This window comes from Mustela lutreola, chromosome 11, assembly GCF_030435805.1.
Source record: "Mustela lutreola isolate mMusLut2 chromosome 11, mMusLut2.pri, whole genome shotgun sequence".
Classification (NCBI taxonomy): Eukaryota; Metazoa; Chordata; class Mammalia; order Carnivora; family Mustelidae; genus Mustela; species Mustela lutreola.
The window spans coordinates 25,706,880-25,719,747 of NC_081300.1; the positions used below are offsets into that span (position 1 = coordinate 25,706,880).

The 12,868-nt window shown below is 52.3% G+C and overlaps 1 protein-coding gene across 3 annotated transcripts in view; it reads left to right on the forward strand.

Moving 5' to 3' along the window:
* The window catches only part of ZBTB7C (zinc finger and BTB domain containing 7C), a 339,190-nt gene that overhangs the window by 251,072 nt on the left and 75,250 nt on the right, over positions 1 to 12,868 (forward strand). The gene's annotated exons all lie outside the window — the stretch shown is intronic.

Here is a 12,868-nt window from a genome sequence, read left to right on the forward strand (position 1 = left end):
TATAACAATATATACAAATATATACAAAATATATATATATATATACAATATATACAAATATATACAGAACAATATAACACATAGCAAAAAAATAAGTTAACGTATCAGCCCTATGAAGAGCTTCCAGTAACCTTAGAGAAAGGCTCTCAGGGCCATAAAGGAGGAAAAGGAAACAACAGCTGACTGATGTGGGATTGCGTGTGGCAAGGGACCAACTCGCATATGCACAGTTGTTATGGCTCATTAACACTGAAAAACCCCAGGTTAAAGCCCCATGATTCCGCCCTTTTTTTTTTTTTTTTTTTTTAAACTCATCTCTTTCACAATGCTGGCTCGACATTAATAAATAAATAAGGGCAGCGGGCACTGGCAAGCAAAGGCCAAATGAACTAGATATTCCCACCCATGTCTTCTGCACCGCCACTCTGGAGACCAGTTTGGTATGTTTTGGTTTTGCTTATTTGAGAGAGAGAAGGATCACAGCTGCTCTAGAACTGGGTGGGGAGGGGCAGTGGGAGAGGGAGAGAGAGAAACTCGGGCAGATTCCATGCTGAGCGTGGGGCCCGACACGGGGCTCCCTTTCATGAGCCTGAGATCACGACCTGAGCTGAAATCAAGAGTCCGTCGCTCAACACACTGAGCCACCCAGGCTTCCCAGTTTGGCATTTTTTTTTTTTTAAAGATTTTATTTATTTATTTGACAGAGAGAGAGAGAGAAATCACAAGTAGACAGAGAGATAGGCAGAGAGAGAGAGAGGGAAACAGGCTCCCCACTGAGCAGAGAGCCCCATGTGGGACTCGATCCCAGAACCCTGAGATCATGACCGGAGCCAAAGGCAGAGGCGTAACCCACTGAGCCACCCAGGCGTCCCAGAATGGCATGTTTTTATTAAAGTTTTGCTCCGTGTGGATGGCTCACAATGTCATCAAGTCTCCGTCCACACAGCGTGTGATGCCCAGGCTCTGTTTTACGTGCTTCCTTGTGTTGACGTGCTCTACCTTCACGACCGTCCAGGGCAGGGCTGGTTATTATTCCCATTCTACAGAGGAGAAGTTGAGGCCAAAGCTGTCAAATAGCTTGTCTGTGGTCACACAGTGGGAAAGCAGCTGAGCTAAGATTCGAACGGAGGGAGTCTCCCTCCAACACCTGTGCGTTTCACCTCCCTTTCAGCAGGGAATCTGCTTTTCAGCGGGGCCGAAGCTGAGGGACAGAAGGGCTAAAGGACCCTTCCTGAGCCACCCAAGACCTTAGGGCATTTGTTCATCTCTCTCCATTACCTTCCATTGGCTGAGCAGGCCAGGGTTCCAGTCTGCCCTGCCTGCCAGACAGCCTCCCCTGCACCTTGAGGCATCTGCATTTCAGATAATTGATAAGAAAAGGCTCATGGGTTACCAAGAGCTGGAAGCTTGCTTTGTCCATGGAGGGACTGGTACACTCTGCAGTAGTCTGTTTCTGCTTGGAAATAGACCCATGGTTTCCATGGCCGCTGGGTCATCAGAGCGAGGGCGGCAGCTGGCTAAGACTCCCAGCTCTAACCCATCCCCAGAACAACAGCATCACTGGAACCTTTGGAAGGGGGAAAACGAAGTCTGTCCTCAGGTCACAGTTTTGTCCTCAGGAGCTCAGAGGTGTTAAGTGGCACGGGAGATGCAGAAGAATCTGAAAGTAGAGCCTCTACCCTTGAGGAATATAACATCCTTCTGGAAAGTTCAGACCTGCTCTCTCAATATGACTAGAGAAGAGCTACACAGGCTGAGTGATGCAGGCCCTGCACTTTCTTTTCTTCAGACACAAGCTTCTGGTAGGGTTAACCGGGAGGGCTTACTGGAGGAGGTGTCACCTGAATGGGTCCTTGAAGGATTTCAACAACAATATACAAGGAATGCTAGGAACTAACCCATGGCGGTGGCAGGCTCAGGTGTCCTCAGAAAGTGAGCATTCCAGCTTGGCTGGATTAGGGGGTCTAGATAAGGGAGAGGCCAGAAATGTCTGTGGGATCTCTACAGAGGAGGGCACAGCTGAGGAATGTGGCCTGTGTTCTTCTTTCTGTGTCCCCCAGCCCCCAGCACAGTCTGCAAGAGTGCCTAGGACTTGCTGAGGGCTCATCGTATGTTAGTAAGCGAGCAAGTGAGGAAATTGAGTGACTAGGGGACGCTGAAGGCAGAACCAGGGAGGGTCGTGACCAGAGCTAGATCTTGTTCAGACAGGTGTTGCTTTGCTCTGCTGATGTGAAGAGAAGTCCCCGCAGGGAGGTGAAGGACAGGTAAGGTGATGCCCAGCAGAAGGGGATTGTGGGACGCCAGGACTAGGCAGAGAGCCTGCCAGGGCTGACGGAGGCCACGGCCCCTGGGAAACCACTGACAGGTGTGTGCCCATCCTTTCACACCTGCCAGGATCTCTAGAAGAATGGCCACACCCCTTTGGGACCCTGCCAGCCCAGCTCTCACCTAGAGATGCTGCTGGGCACTGGATTCAGCCTGGCTCCTGTCTGGGTCTTGGAGTTTTCCTGGGCCACCTCTGCAAGACGGCCTCTAAACGCCAGGTCCCTAGGACTTTTCCACCCTGGGCAGGAATGCTCAGGAGACACGAGTTGGGAGAGAAAGGGCTATCCATGTCCAAGTCCCCGGCCAAGGATGGTTTGGTTGTGTTGGAAGAATCACCTCCATGGGATAGGGAGGCTGGAGAAGCCAGCTGGCTCTCGGTCATCATCCAGTGGCACTCTCAGCTCTCACAATGTGACAGCAACACAAGAGCCAGACTTGTCCAGCGGCCCCCCACATGGGCGGGGAGAGGACCACAGGCTCAGAAAGGGCTGGGCCTACATAAGCACTGGCACTGAAGATGGTATGTGCAGTGGGCCAACATCCAGGCAGGCAGCGGCCAGGACAGCCAGCAGAGGTGAGGGGGTGAGAGCAAGGACCCTCTGCGGCTGAGAGAAGGGTCAGGAAGCAGGATTGCCACTGGCGGGAGGGTGCAGGTCACGGCAGCAGGAAGATGAGCACCTGGCTGGCCCCAGTGCAGCCAGCACAGAAATGACAGGAAGCAGCAAACCCAGCAGAGACTGGGGCAGGAGCTCACTTTGGACCCAACAGGCCCTGCTTTCAGTAGTCCTGTGGACTGAGGGCGAGGTGGCCTCAAGATAGATCTGGAAGCATCTGGTGTGGATAGCAGGGAGCTTCTCTGTGCTCTGCATCAAGTAGTGGGATTGGTGGGTCAGAGGGTACACGTGTGTCCAGCTTCCTAAGATGCTGCCCAATTGTGTCCCGTGCTGGTGGTGGTACCCAGTCCCGCTCTCCCGGCTGTCTCTCCGCTCCTGGTTGCCCCATGTCTGCGGCAATAGCGTTGGCTATTTTCTTGTACTCCTCTCCCGCCAGTACTCCTGCCTCCTGCAAATTTACATCCAGACCCACACATAGGACATCAGTCACAGCGTTATGATAACCGCTGTCAAGGACAGAACTACGGCCTCTGGATTACCAAGTGATCCCAGGATCTCAAAAGCACAAAGAGTCTTTCACAGGACAATACAGCCCTCATTTTACACATGAGGACACCGAGACCCCAAGTGAAGGGGGACTTGGCCCAGGTCTCAGCCCCCACCCCTGACCAGCGGTGTGTCCCCAGCCACCCCGTGCGCCAGGAGCAGCTGCTTCCTGGGTGGCTCCCCTAAGGGCAGGCCAGGAGCACGCCCTGCACACGGAGCTGGCAGAGCTCGTTACCGATAGAGCCGCGGAGCTGTGTTTATACTACCGGCAGCCAAAACGCAACTTGAGACCCAGTCCATGTTGAGGGCTGGGTTTGAGGATGAATTCATCATTTGCACATCTTCCATTTCTGAGATCCTAGAAGAAACTTAGACTGCAGATTTGCATGACTTTCCCCTTGATTTGGAGCCAGATGAAAAGCACCCCAGGTCAGGAGGCCGCCCCGCTATGAGGGTGAGTGGTCCGGACCAGACAGGGCAGCTCCTGATCCTTTCCTCCCCCTGGCCGTAAAGGGGCTAGAGTGAGTTCGGGGTGAGAGGCTCCGGGTTAAGCTGGTTCTGAAAACAATGTAGCTCCAAGGAGCCCTGTTGAGCTTCTCTTCTGTCTCTTCGCTGGCTGGTCCAGTAACTTTACCTGTGATTGTTCTCCGTGTGTCTGGGGATTTTTTCCTTTTCCGTGTACTTCCACAAGCCAAGAAGAGGGGCAGCTCGCAGTATCATCCGCATCTGAGCAGGTGAGGAAGGCAAGGCTTGGGGGCAAGACAGCCGTGAGCTGGTGTCATGAACGAGCCTGCAGGCCGGCAGCATGGGGGCCTTTTCCCTGACGTCGCTTTCCTGTCCGCAACGAAATGCCCTTTCGTAGGACCACAGGAAGGGCACCTTCAAAGACGGCTTGGGAAATAGCCCCTGTCTGCTTCCTGGCTGTGTGTGGGCAGCTGGTCCCACGATGGGCCCTCGAAGCCGGGTGCCGCCCACGTGGACAACTCCGTGTTACCCTTTCTCTAAATCACTGAACCCATGAAGCACTTAAGTGACCACGCAGTCTTCAAGTTCAAAGCTTTTCATGTTAAAATACTCATTTTGCATAGAAAGATTGAAACAACAGAAACACTCATCTTCCCACTACTTAGAAATGCTATCTGTAATCTTATTACATATTCTTAGAATTTTCCTGTCTATTTTCCTCTCGTTTTTCTCTCAGTGTACACAAGCGTACACAGCACGGGTTTCTGCACATACGCTTTGCAGACTTCTTTTTTCTCAACTGTCTATAAGGATCTTCTTTTCCTGGCAAAAGCATACATAAAAGTAAACTTATTTTTTTAATTGTAAAAAGAACACATGTGCATGGTGGAAAAAGAGAATTAGGAAACCCCAGACAGTAAGAGAAAGAGAATGAGACAACTGTAATCTCCTGCTGAGTGTGATTATTATAAATATATATTACTCCAGGCTTTTTTCAGTGAGCATGTATTTTGTTAAACAAATTGGGATCGCTCTGTAGGGCCGTGTTTGCACGTGTCACAACAGAGCATATCTACATGCCAGTAAAGTATTTATCTGCATTATTTAATGGCTACAAGTCATTTTGTTGTATAAATGTACCGTCTCATACTTTGATTTCTTTTTTTGGACATTTAAATTTTTATCCCACGATGTAGCAATACTGAGATTAATATTGGGTAATAAAACCATCCCACGTTCTCCATTATTAGGATAGGCAGTAAGAAGTGGAATTGCTGGCTCAAAGAAAATGTACATCATGATTTTTGGATCCTACGTTGCTAACTTGCCCACCAGAAAATTGTGTATATTTGTTTTCTTTTTTTCTCCTTGTCTGGCTGTGCCTGAGTTTCCACTGTTTTATAAGCACGCGTGTTTTAACCAGGTTGGTCTCTAAAAATAAATGAGCATGGAGAGAAGCCCTCCCATAGGAAGACCCCAGATTCAGGGTCACTGATGGGGTTAAGCTGGTTCTGCAGCCACGTCACCCTCTGTCACACGTGAGGTTAGGCAGAGCTTGCGTCCAGGACCCCTGTCCTGCCAGCCCCCTGCCCCCGCCCAGGCCTCTCCCCTCTGCCTCCCTCCCGAGACAGCTGTGATGGGGTCAGCACCGTCCTGGGTTGTCATAAGTTGCTCACTTTGGGCTACGAAATATTTAGAAAAGGGAGAAAATGCCATCTCAGGATTCTTATGAAGTTTTGTATTGACTTCATAATCTTTAATTGTTCATTTCACAAATATCCCCCAAATTCATTCCACTCCTTGAAGAAAAGGAAAGCATGAAAGCACCTTCCCCATCGACCTTCCCCCCAGGCCAAATACTCCTGTTTGTGTTCTTGTTTTATGATATTTGAATCTGGGCTTTTTTTTTTTGTTTTTTTTTAAGATTTTATTTATTTATTTGTCAGAGAGAGTGAGCACAGGCAGACAGAGGCAGGCAGAGGCAGAGGCAGAGGGAGAAGCAGGCTCCCTGCTGAGCAAGGAGCCCGAAGTGGGACTGGATCCCAGGACCCTGGGATCATGACCTGAACAGAAGGCAGAGGCCCAACCAACTGAGCCACCCAGGCATCCCTGGGCTTACTTTTTTATTCCAGCTCCAATTCACAAACGGTTCCCGGAGCACCTAGGGGGCTGGGAGAGGGACGCAGGTGTGAGTCAGGCACAGTCTTGGCCTCAGGGCAGCAGTGGGGTCAGTTTAGGCTGGAAAGGGGCTCAGAGGGAAGTGGGAGGTATCCTCGAGCTGCTGGAAGGCATCGGGCACTGGAGGCTGGTCTGGCTTCCAGACCATCCCTACTGTCCTTGGCACAGCTAGAATTATCAGAAAGTCACTCTGGGATTCCGAATGGGACCCCCACACAACAAATTCACTTATTCTGCTTCTGCCATGGGGCGATGGAATAATCCTTGTCTCTATCGTCCCTGATGAGCCTGTCAGATTGCTGACCACAGCTGTCCTCGGCTTCCCTGCCCTGTCTAATAACCACCCCCCACCAATCTGGACCTCCCCCACTGCCCAGGCACTCCTCATCAGGACAGGACCCGTGGGCATGGAGGGGACCCTGCCCCGTAGCCAGGCCGGTGGCTACAGGTGCTCTCGGGTCCAAGCAGAAAGCATGGCTGCTTGGCCGAATGGAGCCATTCCCCCCATCACCCTGAAGAAGAAAGATACTCAGAACTGTGCATTCTAGGAAGGCCACACGACGAAAGGAACAAAGTCTCAGGGGTTCTGACAGGGAAAGGAGTGATTAAGAATTGTAATTAATAATTTGACGCAGACAACCAGCCTGACAGCAAGGAGCCGCCTTGCACAATTGTTCCGTGGGTTTTGCCTTATTATCAGCCTCATAACCTAAGCCTTCCTCTAGATGCACTAATTAGGTAATTAGCTCCCTAAAGAGAATGCCTCTTAAAAATGCTCTCTCTGCAGACTGGATAAGAGGCACCGGCAACGGAGAGGCTTTCTGAGGTCCACTCTTCTAACCACGTGAGGGGACAGGGTGACCGGCAAATGCAGAGACGGTCACGGAAACCACAGGGCGTTCACCCTCTGCTCAGTGTGGTGTGGGACTGCAAGGGACCCAGAGGACTGTGTGCAAAAGACACACCCAAAGTGATCTCTCTTGTCAGTGTGAGATGAGAACATTGCACCTATGGAGAATGATGGTGATGGTGATGGTGGTGGTGACGGTGATGATGGTGGTGGTGAGGACAGTAAAATCAATCAAGGAGTATAGAGAATAGAAATGATCCCTGAGCTGCACTTAAGGATCCATGGTCTCTCCCACTAATGGCCACGAGCCTGTGGTTAAGTCACTTTATCTCTCTGAGCCTCAGTCTCCTAGCCTGTGAAGTGGGGCCATGCCTCCATCTGGGCTGAGTGGTCCCCGCCCCTTTAGTACCCCATCTGTGTCTGCAGATCATTCCTGCTGCTCCTTGGGGCTGCGGTCCATTGTGCGTGGGAGGATCCCGGGTTCCCCGAGTCTGGGGTAAGGCAGAGAAGAATTTGTGGGGTGAGGAGTTGCTTGTGTTTGAATCTCCTTCTGTATAAGAAGGCACCTCTTTCTCTTTTTTGAAAATATCATATTTTTCCTCCTTTCAATGAAGAATTATTGTTTGCACCATGATAACAATAACACATGCTCCGTCTAGAACATCTAGGAAATAGAATATGCCTTTCCAGTACCTATTCTGCTCCCCTTCACCACCCTTTGCCCGGGCCCTGCATCAGACAGCCTCGCTCAGCCTCCGGCCCCATTTGTCTTGCCAGACGGGCACTGTTTGTGTGGTTTTCTGTTGTGATTCAGTGATGAGTACACTATATACAATTGTGTATCCTGCTTTCTCGCTCATCTTCATAAACGTGTTCAAGTTACCAACCGATCATAAACATCGTTTTTTAGAAAGATTTCATTTACTTGAGAGAGAAAGAGAGAGCTTGCCAGTTACGAGGGAGGAGGGAGCACAGGTGGGAGGGAGAGAGAGGACATCGCAAGCAGGCTCCAAGCTCAGCCCTGAGCCCGATGTGGGGCTCCATCTCATGACCCCACGATCATGACCTGAGCTGAGACCAAGAGCATCATTTTTAATGGTAGAAGTCATCTCTGCATCTTTCCAATTTTGGAAAGAGAAGGGGCCCTGCAGGAAGGGGTATAAGCTCCAGGTGTTCAAAACAAGGAAGCCATAGCTGGGATAAGGCCATCTGCATGGAGGGGTGTCGCTTAGCTCAGGGGCTGTCGCATGGTGTTCCCTGCCCCCTCGTTTTCTCCCCTGAGCCTCATTCAGCCTATGACAGCCACTTCTGGCCTGGGGTTCCAGTAGTGCCCTGAGACCCTCCCCAGACTGCTACCCTTCCCCTCACCCTACACTCGGAACTCTGTGTCTTTCCCTCTTCCTGCTCTAAGCTCTTTTCTGCCAGGAAGTGTCCCTACTCCAGAAGCTTCTGAGATCTGTCCCCTGCCAGAGCTTTGTCTCACTACAGCTTAGTGCCTCTTCGACAAGTATGCCCTCTCCCCACTCTGTTGCAACGTTCTAGGCACATTTAACACTCCTCAGTCTGAACCAGGTCACTTCACTATTTGGATCACACCTTAAGGCAGAATAAATGCGCGCAAAAGTCACAGTGCCTTGGTTTCCCCAGCATGGCAGCCTGGGGTTTACTCAGGCATTTTCCTCATTTTGCTGCTGCTGACTTCCCTGCTCACCTCCCTGTTCTTACCCCGCGGTCCCTGTAACTTGCCAGTGATGACGAGCAGTTGGCCCTGGAGCAGAGAAGAGAGGTCACCAGGGGTCTGGGCCATCATCCCTGACTTCCTGGGGTTACCCTCTCTGAGTCTTCATATCCTCAGCCACAAAAATGGAGTCATTAGAGTAGATGAACCTTGAGGTGTGCACAGCTTTGTCTTTCCCAAATCTGCTCTCTCCCTGGGTTCTCAGGCTTGGGCAAGCATTCCACCTTATGTGTCCCGCTCCCTTTGGCCTAACATTCCTGCTTAGCTGGGCTAGCCTCCTTGCACTTCAATCTCTCAAATCTCTGCACTGCAAGGTTCTGCCTTACTGCTTCTGATTTCCCACTCTCCTACTTGCATGAGAAAACTCCAGGCCCTCCTGTCTCTCATTCCCTCCACATCAGCCTGCTGTTCCCTTTCCTGGGGCTTCACCCACTGAGGACAAGCCTAAGGTAAAAAGGGCATGGGCTCTGGAATCAGACACTGGTGACCATGAGAAGTAACATCACTCTCCTAGCCTCAGATATACTCAAAGGAATGACTTTCTAATGGTGGAACTTCACCCTGACAAATATTTGGGGGGAAGGTTTTATTTCATGAGGGGAAGAGGAAGAAGTAACATTTTTCTGGGCATAAAGTCAAACCCTAGGAACTTCTGAACTCCTTTTGAGAACAAAAGAGGAGGGGGGCTAAGGAAATCCTCTCTACCAGCTGGTTCTACAGCTACTCTCTGGTAGTCCTGATCCCAGGGAACTTGCCCTTTACTTCACTGGGTAGGTGTGTCGTTTGCTAATGCTCCATCTTAGCACCTGAGCCAAGCTCATGCTCCAGCTCCAAGGATGACCCTAGATTCTGTCCTTATTTGAAAATGAGTCCCTAGGGCACAAGGGGACCCTGTCCAAGCAAGCTCCCACATCAGTGTGACGTGCAGCCTGGGAGCTCAAATGGCCTGAAGCACCAAAAGTCCGGCCAAGCTCTCAGGTTGTCCCAGGCCCAGCCTCTGGGCCCTGCCTCTGACCACCTCCCAAGCCCCTCCCAAGCCCCTGCTTATCTCCAGAAACATCGTCAGATTGCCCTTTCCCTGTTGGCTCCCTGAAAGGTGCTGGCAACCTCCAGGAATCTTCTCAGGGAGCCAGTCACTGAGTGACCTTCTCTTGGCCTTGCTGCATCAGCACCTTTCCCCACTGATTCTCAGCTCTCCTCCTCCCTCTCTTCCTCCTTTTTTTCCCTCCCCTTGGCCCTTCTCCAGCTTTTCCTCTTCTCCTGTCCTTCTCAGCCCTTCTCTTCCCCTTCTCCTCAGCCTTCTTCCACCTTCTCCCCTCCTCCTCAGCCCTCCCCACCCACTTACCCTCCTCCTCAGCCTTCCCTCACACTCCTCCCTCCTCCTCAGCTTCCCCTCACACTCTTCCCTTCTCCTCAGCCTTCCCTCACACTCCTCCCTCCTCCTCAGCTTCCCCTCACACTCTTCCCTCCTCCTCAGCTTTTCCTCACACTCCTTCCCTCCTCCTCAGCCTCCCCTCACACTCTTCCCTCCTCCTCAGCCTTCCCTCACACTCCTCCCTCCTCCTCAGCTTCCCCTCACACTCTTCCCTCCTCCTCAGCTTTTCCTCACTCCTCCCTCCTCCTCAGCTTCCCCTCACACTCCTCCCTCCTCCTCAGCTTTCCCTCACACTCCTTCCCTCCTCCTCAGCCTCCCCTCACACTCTTCCCTCCTCCTCAGCCTTCCCTCACACTCCTTCCTCCTTCCTCCTCAGCCTTCCCCCACCCTCCTCAGCCTTCCCCACCCACCTACCCTTCTCCTCAGCCTTCCCCACCCACCTACCCTTCTCCTCAGCCTTCCCTCACACTCCCTCCTCCTCAGCCTCCCCTCACACTCTTCCCTCCTCCTCAGCCTTCCCTCACACTCCTCCCTCCTCCTCAGCCTCCCCTCACACTCTTCCCTCCTCCTCAGCCTTCCCTCACACTCCTCCCTCCTCCTCAGCTTCCCTCACACTCTTCCCTCCTCCTCAGCCTTCCCTCACACTCCTCCCTCCTTCCTCCTCAGCCTTCCCCACCCACCTACCCTTCTCCTCAGCCTTCCCTCACACTCCTCCCTCCTCCTCAGCCTTCCCTCACACTCCTCCCTCCTTCCTCCTCAGCCTTCCCCACCCACCTACCCTCCTCCTCAGCCTTCCCTCACACTCCTCCCTCCTTCCTCCTTCCTCCTCAGCCTTCCCCCACCCTCCTCAGGCTTCCCCACCCACCTACCCTCCCCTCAGCCTTCCCCCACCCTCCTCCCTCTTCCTCAGCCCTCTCCCGCCCTTCTCCCTCCTACTTGGTCCACCCTCCTTCCTCCTCCCTCCCAGCCTCCTCCTTCCTCCTCAGCGGTCCTTTCTCCCAACCTCCCCTCCTCTCTCTCCCACCCCTCCTCCATCCCGCTTCTCTCCAGAGCGCCCGCCCACATCTCCACCTCTCAGCCCTTCCTTCTCCCTCCCTCTCTCCTATTCCTTTGGTAAACTTTGCATCCTGGTATTTAAATCTCCACTCATTTCCTGGTTCAGCTGAGGCTCTGATTCCAATTATATCACCTTCATCTTCACAAACAGACAATTCAGGGCAGTCCCATGCTTGCCAGGCGGCTTATATAAGCATTTCCTCCCCTCCTCCCGTCGCCCCTCCCTGCCCCCCCAACCCAGCAGTTTGGAGGTGGGGAGCCAGAGAGATCCTGGCCCCTCACTTTCTCCCCCTTTCCAGATCCCCCGCCCTTGTTCTGAGCACCACTGTGGTCTGTTCGGAGCTGGTGAGCCAAGTAGCCATCTCCACAGTTTGCCTGGGGACACTGGGTCACAGCTTCAGAGTCAGTAAATTGCTGGAGTTTTCCGTTGGATACATTTGCCTGGGAACAAATACATCACCCCAGTCAGGATAGTGAACCAGTCCATTAACACCCCCCCACCCCAGCTACCTCCTGCCCCGGGACTCCCCACCCCCACCCTCCCAGCCTGGGGGAGAGTCCTAAAGACCTTTCTCCTGTAGCGATGTTAGTTTTTGCCTCTTCCTTCTGTTGCCACTTTTGGAAATGCAAGGTCTCCTAGGAGGGGGCACACCTGTCAAGTCTGTACCCCCCCCCCATGGGGCTGAAGGGGTTTATCAGGTGCTTTCTGAAGGGGAGGCCTGGGAAGAGGACATGGGTCCTGACAGGAAGGGAGGTGAAGAGGAAGGAGCCAGAATCACTCTGCCCCTCAGAGTGCTGGGCAGCAGCACTGCCTTTCCCTGAAGCATTTCTCAATTTTCCATAGCCTCTTCAGGTCACAGTATGCTGTCAGGATTTTTATTAGTAGTATTATTATGGTTTCTAAACTATGACCATACAAAGAATATTTCAAATGATTTCTTAATTCAGTGTACACTTAAAAAATTTTTTTTTTATTTATTTGCCAGAGAGAGAGAGAGAGAGAGAGCACAGGCAGGGGGAAAGGCAGGCATAGGCAAAAGCAGGCTCCCCGCTGAGCAAGGAGCCTGATGTGGGACTCGAACCCCTGACCCTGGGATCATGACCTGAGCAGAAAGCAGGCACTTAACTGACTGAGCCACCCAGGCATCTCTCAGTGTACACTTTTAATTAGCATTCAGAGCCTCCAGAAGACACTGGCCATCAGGCCTGGGATATGCTGGGGGCAGCTCAGGAGCGCTACAACTGATTGTTAAGTCATTCGAATTTTGTGAATCAGTTGTTCAATATAGCCGTCCTTGGAATCCGTCATGGTGGGAGCAATTACTCCATGGCAATCAATGCAGTCTCCACCCAGGGGCCTTCTCCACCGTCCTTTTCCTGGAGAGCTGGTCGTTAAGCTTACCCATGGTGCCACCGATGGGGGCCTGGCAGAACCTTCAAGATCACCAGGGACTAGGCCCCCCGCCCCAATGCACAGGAGCAGTACCTCAAGGACCCAGGGCTATTTGACAAGCATAAGCAGGAATTCTTTTGGGGTTGTCCCACTGAGGGGAACTGGTGCTGGTTGGGCCAGGAGCATGGGAGCTAGGTACCCTGCAAAGCCCAGCACAGCCCCCAGATTGTCGTACCTGAGATGCCTCTGGGAAAAGCACAAAGGTTTTTTGGGGGGCTCCTGGCTTTGTAAGGGAGGTCTGACAGTCTAACTCCCTTCCATCGAAGTG